Below are 13236 nucleotides of genomic sequence, written 5' to 3'. Positions count from 1 at the left end.
GTACATGTTCTGCAAATGTGTACTGATCCTTATTACAGGGCTGTGCCAAATGGCTATGTGCACACCTACATAGAGTGGATATTTACAGTAGAGACACACTGGTTGAACGTTTAGGTTTGTGTAGCCTAACCTCTCATTGGCAGACTAACAGCTGCTTGGAAATATGTGGACAGTACTGGTAATGAAACAGGGTGCATATCATCTTTAACTCTAGGTGACATCTGCTGTAGGAGTGTAAGATGTAGGAAACCACTGTCCATGTGTAATAGCTGCTTCGTAGGTGATGGCTTACACTATCTGATCATATCCTGATTATGTCAATATTGGCAGCAGAGTCTATTGATATTTGACTCTGTGTGGGGAGTGGGTGTCTGTGGTCAACAGAGCTCATGGTTCTGATGGGTATGTGAGCATATACCCAGACAAGGATACAGCCCTGTTGACATAGGTTCATAGGTTCATAGGTAGGTACTAGGCTATCATCCCTAGGGCCCATGTGCATCATCTGTACTCAACTATCAGGATATGATGTGGCCCTCAGAGGGGGACTGCTACTAAAGGTAGCTACCATGTTCCTGTAATAGCTAGTGTTACCACGTCCATAACACAAGTATGTACTTGTGAGCATCACTGTCTAAAACATCTGCATAAGCAGTAAGTAAACTAAATACAGTACATGGTACTTGTAGTACTGAATGCTCATACAGGCATGTCCACTAGTCAGCTACTGGTGTTTACTAATGTTAGCTTTGAGTATGTGGCCATCCTGAGGGAATTCAATCTCTAAGACATGCACACTGCCAAACCCACCTAACACAACACCCCACACATCTGGGATGCAGCTACAGGGGTGAGCTTGAAGGCAGTCCATTCTACACCCATGACTGAACTAGACAGTCAAGAGGTGTAGGTTAACACATGCATCCCATCACCACAACCAACACATACCCTTACCAGAACACAGTAAGGACACACACACATGCCACCATAATTCACACACATCTACAGAGGCCTCTAAGTTTCTGGCCAAGCAAGAAGCCTCCCAAGTTGGAATAGACAAACAACAGGATACAAAGACTGTATGACATAGTTTGCATAATTGTGTCACTCCTCAGAACATGTGGCCAGAGACATGGCCAACAGTACACATTTGTGAATGCAAACTCTAGCACTATGTTACACACCAAGCTATATGAGGGCAAACATACTGTCAGCTACCTGTCTGCTATGATTAGCCACATACCCATACACTCAGACCACCTTTTGAACTATACACATGTCTCTGGCATATTCTATGTTGTTGTGCAGGACCTGTGATGCAGTAACCTTGACTGAATGGAAACACATGTAGGAACCGTCAGTTCTTGTAGCCCATGCAGGTATGTCCCAAGTCCTGGGTAGCATCCTGCCATTAGTCAGAATGATGCAGCATTACAGGGACAAGGATTGTATTCCACAATCGTGTAATGTACTGGTGTAATTCAAAGAGTATCCAGCATCTCTCTGCCTGGGATAACATGGTTGACAGACCATGATGCTTTACCAGACAGGGCCTGCACCTGTCACCCATGAAAATCTGGATACTGGCAACAGCCTGTGCTTCCCCTATAGTGCCCTCATCATGCCAAGTTCAAGTGAAAGTCTACTGGTGCAACAGGGACAGCCAAGAAATAAACTGTGGGTCTTGATACTCAATGATACAAATTAGGTACTCAATATGGACTCACTTACGGCATTCTGAAACATGGGGAACATATCTGTGCAGTGATAGTTATGGTTCAATGCTCTGGAGAGCACCCCTGCATGACCATGTTATAACACATACCTCACCTCATGGCCAGCACCCTTTATTGGAACACATGGCCCACAGGTGTGTCCAACTTCCTGAGGGATATGTACACCCCCACACTAATTGCACTTGCACAACATAAGATGCATTATGCTGAGCAACTACCTTTGTGCCAAAGTTTAATCCAAAATGCACCTTCAGACAGATCATCCGCCATGCCTCAGAATTCCCAACTGTCATTGTGCTGTAATGGGGAATACCAGTTTTGAGACAGGAAACCATAATCATGGCCACTCAGCTATCCAATTATGAACTGAGAAGAGTCATCATGTACCAACACCTGTGTTCAATGCATGTTGGATGTCAGCAACGGCAATGACCTGGATCACCATAGTCACACAAACAGGGCTAACAGTATGCCACACATGGTCAGTCTTCAAAGCCAATTTTATGCTCCTTAAGAGCGAAGTGGTGACTGTCATGGCATCCATGCAGATGTACAATGCATGTGCAAATGTTAAGTCCTACACAAATGCACTTTAAGTACTCACATATGTGCAGTGATTGTGTCATTAAAACAGGAACAGGATTCAACCAAACACAAACATGAAGGCAAACTGGTGGTACCCTGCCTTAAACTGTGCCACAGAAGGTAGTAACTGTTGCAAGAGTCAACACACATGAGTGGAAGATGACCCATGGTCAGCCTCTGTAAGATGCAGATGCACCATATAATGCCACACAAAGCTACTGTGAAACTAATCATCCACATATTATGAGGCCAACCACAGAGGATTCCATAGCTGTGTCATGAAACATAATGGCAACAACAAGACTTGCTGTGCTTCACAGCATTATGGTGTGAGAAGCACTGCACCTACGGAAATAGCACCTGTTCATCCAGATAGGGTCTTGGATAACATAAAAACACTGCACCCCCAACATGTACACATTCATATATCCATGTACACTACAGAGCCCCTGTAACCACAACTATGCAGGTACAAGCTGCACTCAGGCTGCATGGGACCTGACCACATCCCAGGATGTAACATACACATATGTCAAAATAATTTGCTCTCCACATAAACATCATGTAAAATCATAGCTTCATGTCAGGCTGTGTACACACTGAATGGTGCACACCAACAGTTATCACAACCCACAAAGGAGGAGACACCACTGATAATGGGAATTACTGCACTACTACCCTGCTGAGTCTGGTGTGAAAGGCCATGAACCTTGATCAACTTATTTGATGTCAGCAGTACAGATGTAGATGACAGTAAGGTTGGTTTCACACAGCATATCATAACCTTGCCAGTTCATAGGACATCATCACCCATACTGTGTTCCAGCTACACTCAATATACTAGATGTACATTCCTATGCCACAGGAGTGTTTTGCAACTGGATTGCTGGCAGAACCAACACTACAGAAGGTGTCTGAATAATACATGCACATCACACCAGTGCCAGCTACAGTAAGACAGGGTTAATTCATTGTACTCCCCCTCATTGTAGTCTGTACCACGCAGACTAACACAGAAAGCATCTGCCTATTGAAGTATGCGAATGACTATGACCTAGGAACAATAGCTGACTCAATGAGTGTTGTGGTCAACATACAGAAGGGGCTTTGTGGGTGAGGTTTGTGACATATGGCCACAATCTGACAGCTACATATTGCATTGTCACCTCTATTTTAATAATCCTGTACCCATGAACTACCACCTAGGCAGCGGTCAACATAATGGACACTGTGTGTAAAGGATGCAGCTGGACAGTTGTCTTTCCTGCGATAGTTACACCACACCTGTCAGGTAGTCAAAAGTGGCAACCCTAATCATGACAGGGTGCCATCCATGAATATACAGATCATTGTTCAGCCATACTCAACACTCAAGTGACCCATATCAGATCACATATTTCCTTTAAGGGGTATTGGCCATTTTCAGATGGCCTACACCAGCCTTCCCAATCCCCATCTCCACTATGTAGCATGATGTCTACCCTGAATAAAGCCATGTCCAACCCAGTGATGTTGGACATGCTACACTTACACATCCTGATCTCAAACACATACTTCATGGACATCCACATTCCTAGTACAAGGATCACCACATGCTGGGCAGATCCTTGTCCCATGCACTTTACATACTCCTGCCATACTATGCATCCCTGTCCAGCAAAGCTGTACGTTGCCCCTCTTTCAGACATGGTGTGATAATCGCATGGTAAATATATCATTAACCCTGTGGTTCAGTTATGTGGCACTGCTTGACCTGGGCCCAGAAACCCGCCTGTCAGCTACAGCTAGGTAACCTTTCATCCTAGGCTCATACATTGCCCAGAGCATATAGCCTACTAGTTGACTTTGACCGTACATGCTATAGTTGATATCCAACCCTACAAATACCATCAGGCTAGCCAGTGTCCCATGTGTATCACATGTGCAACACAGGTGATACATGGCAGGATGTTGAACTGCTGTACAGTGCCGTATAGATATATATGGCAAAACACATACATGTAAAACCTTCCATGAGCAAGTCTGCAGGGTCACAGGTCATGTCCATTAAGGCAGTGTAAGTCTTTATATGTGACATATACACAGCATCAAGGTCGACTGCATTAATGTGAACACATCCAGGCATGTGCTGATAGGTAAGAACACCACTACAGGAAACAGACATGCCCACATCAAGACAGCATCCACATGGAGTATGAGCAATGTCATCAGGTGACTCACACATATATGGTGATAATATCCAATTACCATTGAGTGTCAAATGTGTGTGACACAAACATGTCAATGGTGTCAGTGTCATTTAGATTTTTAACTATTTAATCGCAATAAATGTGATATACATGTATGTTCAGCTGTACCTCTGTATGTCTCTGTGAGTTACTGTGACCTGTCTCCATCATTATGTCTTCCAGGTATGCCGCGTGCAAGGCTGCCACCTTATACCTGCTTGGAGGATGAGGTCCTCATCCCATACCTACTTGATAATCATGTACTGTTCAGCCATGTGCCACAGGATGCACAGCAGTGGGATGCCCTATGGCAGAAACTTCGCAGGAGAGTTAATGATGTGGGTGGCCACAACTGCACATAGCAGCAGGTGAGCAGACACTGTACAGACCTAATTAGATGGGCGAAACAGCGGCGAATGCAATCACCAGGGAACAAGGTGCAACAGGTAGTGGGCCACCAACCCAGCCCCCACTCACACGTACCGAGGAGCTACTGGCCAACCTGGGGACACCTGCAGAACAACATTCACAAGCTTTAACTGATATCATGGAGGTGGGTGTCTCTCAACCAGTGAGCCTGGAGTTGCCTGGTAAGTCACTACTGCACATATAACAACAATATTTCATATAGTTACATGTGTCACTGTACAATATGTAATGTGACATCATATGCAAGGCATGTATAAACACATGCTGCATACTATAGTATGCTACTCTGTGTATGCACACATGTGCATACTCCATAGTATAGTCTATTGTACTGGTGTATGTGTTAACATGCACATTGCACCCTGTAGCTATCATACAGGCATGGATAATGATCATACTGCTGTGTCACTCCTATTTAGGTACCTCTGGCATTCCGCTGCGACAGCAGCCCATTGTAGGTGAGACTGTTATTATTTATCAGGCATGTTGATGCATAGATCTATCTGCCATGTGGCCATTTACCACATGTACACATAATGTATGGTCCTGTCACAATATACAGGTCGGACCTGCAATGCATCACAGTGGCTACCCATGTGCAATAATTGCAAACTATGTGAAACACCGACATGAAACCTCACAAACTGTCATTGCCAGATGTGTGGACAGCTGTGCATACAACGGTGGAGGTGTTGTTTACTGTAGGGACATGTACTACAGATCAGAACTACACATGTGGGGAATAAAAACAGTACTACACAGTAAGCTGGATTATGGCCAGCCCACAGGATTCACTGGTGTGGATTATACCCCTGCTATGAATGTCACACAATGTTATGTGCTATATGATATGTCCATGACATTTAGTGGGCTGGCTGCAACACTGCCTAACTATCCTGAAAAACATATCCCACATCCCAAACATACCACCCTTTTTCTGCATAACCCTGTCGTCAGTGGAGCATATGACATCTATGGGTGTATGTCATATGGGACAACACAGACATGTGAAATAGATGCCCATCACAACCATTTGGCCAGCACATGTTCACACATGGCCATGGAGGCTAGCCAGAGACATGAAGCAACACACACAGTATTGATGTGCATGTGTGTACACCCTGTTGTACATTGGCTCCACATGATCCAACTATGGCCTTTGTGTAATGGTTATATTGTAGATGTGGAACACTAGACATCCTACAGGCCTGTGCACATCTTGTGTAGGCATGACATAAATCCATCACGTAAGATGTGTTTAACATCTTGAGTGTGTCACGACATGACAGCAGTCACCTGTACAGTATCCACATACATACACAGACAACCACATCAGGCCACAGATACAGTACATTCCCCTTGCTAGTGTCAGACATCTCTGTCATCCTTGCTCCCTCGTGTGTGTGTGTGTGTGTGTGTGTGTGTGTGTGTGTGTGTGTGTGTGTGTGTGTGTGTGTGTGTGTGTGTGTGTGTGTGTGTGTGTGTGTGTGTGTGTGTGTGGTACACAGATGTCATGTGGGACATGGTGTACCGACGAGTTTGCCATGTCTGGCCATAGTTGCCAGGCAGGAGCAATATGGTTGCAGATGTGCAGGGGTGTCACCCATATACCCTTCAGTGGCCTGTGTCACACATTCCACATTATGGTTTAGTGTGTATACACCTCAGTGGTGTGGGTCACATTCCACAGTATAAATATACTGTATCTGAACACGGTCACGGCTATGAACTGTGTCTGTATAGCAATAGAGAAGCCACATGATTCCCTGCAATGGCCATGCACATCAGCTAAATGTGCAGTATATCTGTAGGGCAGACAGACAACACTGTGTCAGCGGAAGGTCCATGTTAGTATAACACATCCCTGCATTGGGACACCATTACTCCACTGTATATTTGACAGGACACCATTGTGTTAAACATGTATGCATGTCATATGCCACACATCAGGCAGGTGTACTGTTAACCTGTGCTGGTCTACATGGTGTAACAGAGGGATGTATGCTAACTACTACTATAATTGTGTAATGTGCATGCCTTCTGCTATGACACATGCATGCTGTTTAGTGCAACCCAGGGATGTATGATAATTACCTCTATTATTGTTTTGCTGCATGCCGCCTGCAGTATCACATGCATGTTGCATGCCTTCTGTCATATCACATACATGTTGGGTGCCTTAGTGTGTGTCTGTGTATGAGACTGTGTGTGTGTGTGTGTGTGTGTGTGTGTGTGTGTGTGTGTTTATTGTATAGATTGTAATGTACAGTTCTTGTCTGCCCCTCACAGGTGTTGATGTAGGTGAGTTCCCTCCTGTGGTCCATCTGATGTTAGTGTTCCCACAGACTTTAGCAGTGATGAACGTATGATTGAGGCACAGGCAGGGTTGTCAGGGGCTGAATCTGTGCCATTGGTTGCCATTCCACCTATATCCCCCTCATCCTCGCACACAGTTTTCATGCCAGCACATACCCCATTACCAGTGGCCATAGAGGAAGGACAGTTGGCGTGTGGTAGCTTGGTACAGGAAAGTGTGGAGGCTATGGAAGGTGTACTTGCAAACCATGGTGTCAGCCAACTGACTGGTGATGCCCCACACAGTCATGTGGCCAGTGCTGCTCATAGGAGGACCTCTGGCCAACATGCCCCTGCAAGACAGAGCACAGCAGCTGGTGTCACCAGACGCATGTTTCAGGCTGTAATGGAGGCAGCTGGTGTCACCAGATGTATGTTTCAGGCTGTAATGGAGGCACAGGCACGTGCTAAACAGCACAACAGAGAAGGTCAGAGGCTTCAGAGGGCTGCTGTCCATTCTTTAATCAACAACATCCAGGTAATGGCAAATGCTCGCCATCATCTTGCTGAAGTTTTGGATAGACGACTGGGTGACATGGTTGGAGTCCTTGACCGTGGCATGTCAATCCGCGAGCGTGAGATATCTGTGCTGGAACATCTGGTAGGAGTGAGGCATCAGGCATGTGGACGTAGGCCAGCTACATCACCTGTTGCAGGTCTACGTGAACATGCTACCTAACATGCTCGCTCCCATAATGGCGGTAGCAGCAGCAATGCAGCCGGTACTGTGGCCACGTGCACGTGGCACTGGATGGCCCCAACAGGGACATGGTTCCAGTGGACATGTGTCATCAGACAGTCCCCAATCTGCACCTCTGCCTGGTAGTGCCTGTGCAACCCCTGGCAGGTGCAGGTCAAATGGCCATGGCTGGACACCGTGAACTGTAAAACCTGGCCTGTACAGTCTGCAGCTGTCAATAATACCCCTGTGTAGGCCAGATACGTGCCAGAACTGTGTGCATACATACACGCACACACCGGAAACATATGTAGGTTACTGCAACACACACATGCATAACATCCACACATGCCCAATGAGATCAAAGACCCTAAACCACACGCATGATGTCATCCAATGGTGCAGCCTAGGCCTCTGACAAACATTATCACCCTGTGCATATGATGATGCCTGTGACGCATCCCTGTCATCCACACAATCGTTGCAGGGACATGCTCATATGGTCTGATGCACAGGATGAACAGACTATGAAGATAATTGTAGATTACAGTTGTGTACTGTTGACAGGCAGCAGACATACCATGTACTACAGGTTTAGAATGCATTTTGTACTATTAAGTGTATGTGTCATGTGTAACAACAGTAACTGCATGTTGGTCTTGATGTTCTGCCTTCCTCCTTCAGGTCTAATTGCATATGCCAGTGGATGCCAGTGTTTGCAGTTAGTGTCCCATATGTAAATGTGGACTACTCACAGGTATGTATGAAAATACCAGCATGCACTTTGTAGCTTCCACATCTCAGTTAGAAAGTCCCACGTTCCAAACACGTCTACTGATCTACTGATCCAAGAGCATGATAGCTGTGTATTAAGCTACTGTGGCTAGAGACGTGAAAACTGCATGATGTACTAAGACACACGTCACCTGCAAACATCAGCAACTGCACACACATGGTATCTGAACACACACCACTACATGTACATGTGTCTAGGTCCTACATTCCTGTCATTTGGGCATGTCTATAGGCATTGCATTTGGTGGACATGTGTAATGACATACATGACACATGGAATGATGTATGATATGATAGGTGTCATGGGTGACCAGTACAGAGGGAATGTTACCTCTGTCCACATTGATATCCCACCTTATGTACTTTTAGCATTCAGCAGTCATGGACCTACCTTCCATGTGCATGTGTGTAATGGCTGCAGCCACCTGTCTGCACAAAGGACAACAACAGCTATACTATTTACATATATGTTGTATGTGTGTGGCATGTACATATTCAGGGCAGGTATATGTATGTCATATCCAAACATGAGGGTATTTACTGGTGTACAGCAACAGTCATCTGTTAATACTGTAAATAACTGAGGGACCCTGGTATGTGTACAGCTGATCTGGTTACAAACAGTGGTATCATTGCATTGAATAATACAAGATGCAACTGTGTCAGTACATGGGTACTCTGCACAGTTGATGTAGAGCTAGGTACAGTCCACCGGTCAAAGGTCACATGGTGTTGTACTATTATATGTCATACCACATGTATGGATGTGTGTTGGTGGTCCGAGGGCATGGTGGTGTCTGAGGGTTACATATTAGAATGCAGCTTTTGACACTGTGACCTGCATCTGACTCATCTGTGATGCCTATTGTGGGAGTACTGGTCAGTACATGTGAGTGGCCTTTATGTATGTGGGGACACCACCACCTGGAGCTGTCCATACCTGTGTTATGGCCCACATGTCTGGTTCTGAGGTATATGGTGGTAGTGCTATTGTGCACTACAGAGCCTTCAGCCAGGTGTTCCTCACTGCAAAGATGTCAGTATTCCCCATTGTTGGATCTACAGTGAGCAGCTGTGATTACGAACGCTACACATCTAGCACTGGTTAGCATAAGCATACAATGCAGTTGTCCTCTAGGTGTCAGGGTGTTATCCTGGGTTTAGGACATTTGCCTTGGAATGGCACTATATGGGTGAATGCGACCTAGGTATTATCCCCCCTCCCTTGAATCATGGATGCATGTGATCTGTGACAAAGGCCTGTCTTCTTTCAGTCATGTCATCCCAAAATGACAAACTCCAGACAACCTCATAATTGCAGCAGGACATTGACTCATTGTGTTGGTCAAGCAGTTGCCACTCCTAGTATGACATCACTGCAAGTGGTAGTATTGTGCTTGGTATAGAATGGTACATCTAAGGTGACGGACAGCAGCAGATGTTGTGTAGATGACCAGTTTCAGATATATGTAGTGCAGCATTCCTGCTAACAATGACAACTACTAACAGCAGAGTCCATTACAATGTGTTCGGTATGTCTAACTGTAATAGCATGGCCACTGTGGCCTTCCGTGTGTAGAATCAGAGTGCACCCCAAACAGCCCTGTGCTACTAAGTGTATGAGCATGCCCAGTATAACTTTGTGTAGTTGGAGACATAGTGCATTCCAAACAGCCCTGTGCTGCTAAGTGTGTGAGCATGCCCACTGACACCTTGTGTCGGTTATGTGCCTCTATGTGTATGGGCATGGCCATTGTAACCCTGTATAGTGGTAGTAGTCATCCATTCCACAGATGGGCATACTCCAGTTGAGGATGGATTCCTACTTTAAACACACAGGTTCACAGGTATGTACATCTTAACTGCCAGCATCCCTGTTGATGTCCACCTTCCTAGAAGGTCATAATGACAGCCTTGAAATGTGCAGTCTCTGTGGCACAACTCATAACTATGTAGTACTGTAATAGTGATCTGTAGACAGGCAGGTGTTCTGATCCCACCACTGGCTTGTGTGTGTGTGTGTGTGTGTGTGTGTGTGTGTGTGTGTGTGTGTGTGTGTGTGTGTGCGCGTGTGTGTGTGTGTGTGTGTCTCCGTCTGCCTGAGGACAGAACAATGCTTTTAGACTACTCACACTCCGTACAATTCCTATACCCAACTTTGGCAAGGCTGATGATGTCACCCACCTAAAAATACACCTCTGGGAGTGCTGTGACCCAGTAATCTCGGTAGCGCATTCTGTAACTGCGTAATGCTGTAGTGTGATAAAGTAGTTAGGTCGGTGTTCTAATCCCAGACTTGCCAACTGTGTGTGTGTGTGTGTGTGTGTGTGTGTGTGTGTGTGTGTGTGTGTCTCCATCTGCCTGAGGACAGAACAATGCTTTTAGACTACTCACACTCCGTACAATTCCTATACCCAACTTTGGCAAGGCTGATGATGTCACCCACCTAGAAATACACCTCTGGGAATGGTGTGACCCAGTAATCTCAGTAGCGCGTTCTGTAACTGCGTAATGCTGTAGTGTGATAAAGTAGTTAGGTCGGTGTTCTAATCCCAGACTTGCCAACTGTGTGTGTGTGTGTGTGTGTGTGTGTGTGTGTGTGTGTGTGTGTGTGTGTGTGTGTGTGTGTGTGTGTGTATGTGTCTGCGTGAGACAAGTACAATGCTTTGTAGAGTATGCACTCTCTGTACAAATCACATGACCACCTTTGTCAATCCTGCTGATGTCACCCACCTAGGAATACACCTCTAGGAGTGCTGTAACCCAGTATTCGCTGTAGCTCATGCCGTAAATGTGTATTGCTGCAGTGTGATACTGTAGGTAGGGGTTCGAATCCAGGACATGGCAGGTGTGTGTGTTTGGTTGTCAGAGCCTGTGTGGAGGTTCATAGGTTCATAGGTTCATACTAGGCTATCTGCCCAAGGGTATTTATAAGCCTAGCCCATAGTTATGTGGCTTTCGCCACCCCTTTAGTTTGAATAAAAACTATGCCTATCATTTTGCTGTGCCTCTGTCAAGCAGTGACACTGAAGTAATCCCTGGGGTATATCTGCGATCTCCCATCCATTGGTCAAGATTCCTCTTGAACAAGGCCAGCGAGGTGCTCTGCCTCACATGTACCGGGATTTTGTTCCACAGCATAGCGAGTCTCTGGGTGATTAATCTGTCCCTCCAGCATGTTCTATTTATAACCGTGTCAAGGTTTAAGTCTCCCGCCCTTGTGGTTCTGAGGGATCTAGATTTTTTGAGGTGAAGCATATTCATCAAATCTGGGTTTGACATGGCCTTATATGTCAGGCACAGGTCACCTCTGAGCAAGCGGTATGAGACTGAATAGAGCTGGAGTTCTTTCAGTCGGGCAGCAAAAGACATATTTTTGAGACCCTTTATCCTTTTGGTGAGGATCTCTTGGGGCCTTTCAAGCTGCAGCAGGTGTCTGGTCAGATACATTCCGAACAGGGCATTGTACTCAATCATAGGTCTAATGAGTGATGAGTACAGGGGGACGATGACCTCCCTTGATCTAGATGTGAATCCCTTCATGATCAGGTGGGCGATATAGAAGGTTTTCCTAACTACTTTAGCAACATGAGTGTCAAACGAAAGGCTACTGTCAACCTGGGTCCCCAGATCCCTGATGACTTTTTCTGTGCTCAGTGGATTGCCACCTATATGGTAGCTACAGCCACAGGCTGTGTCTAACCACTGGACATGTTGGGGAGCGGATTTTGTAGTTTTCCTATATGGTGTCCGTCTTATGACACAATGGACACCTCACGAGGAGTACATATGTCAGTCAGCCACAGGACTGTGTTGGCAAGCCATACCCCTACATCTGGCAAAAGGCCCGGTGAACAAAGTATGCAACCCTATTAGTACCCAGTATATGTCCTGAACCCATGTGCCATACACAAACACACTTGCCAAGGATATCCCGCTATGTTGCTAGTACCATGCACATTGATGACAGATAGTAGGCATGGTGTGATTGCAGTGGGCTGCATAGGACATGGCACCCTGTGCAGCGGTACAATAGACACATAATTGGGGACAATGTGCCTTCACTATGTTCCCCACTGGATGCCTGCAACATATGTGGTGCCATCAGATGTGATCCACAGAGGCCATACAATGCTGTACACATGTGCCCTGTATGGACCGATGCCATTGACACCAGAGAATACCTGTATCATGCTACCAATGCAGGTGCAGGGTCAACCTGCTGACAGGTTTCACCACACCAGGCCAGTATTGGCATATCGGAGGATAATACTCTGTGTACACAACATGTGCCTGCCAAACCAGGTACACCTGTACATGTCACTATACAGTATTGTGAAACATGTACATTCCAGGCAATGTCCATGTCAAGGACTATCAAACGCAGACATGGCATGCATTGCAAAGCTATGGCCATACACAATGGTAA

The sequence above is a fragment of the Protopterus annectens genome, chromosome 4.part0, assembly GCF_019279795.1.
Source record: "Protopterus annectens isolate FY-2018-M chromosome 4.part0, PAN1.0, whole genome shotgun sequence".
Lineage (NCBI taxonomy): Eukaryota > Metazoa > Chordata > Ceratodontiformes > Protopteridae > Protopterus > Protopterus annectens.
This window is presented reverse-complemented; position numbering follows the sequence as displayed.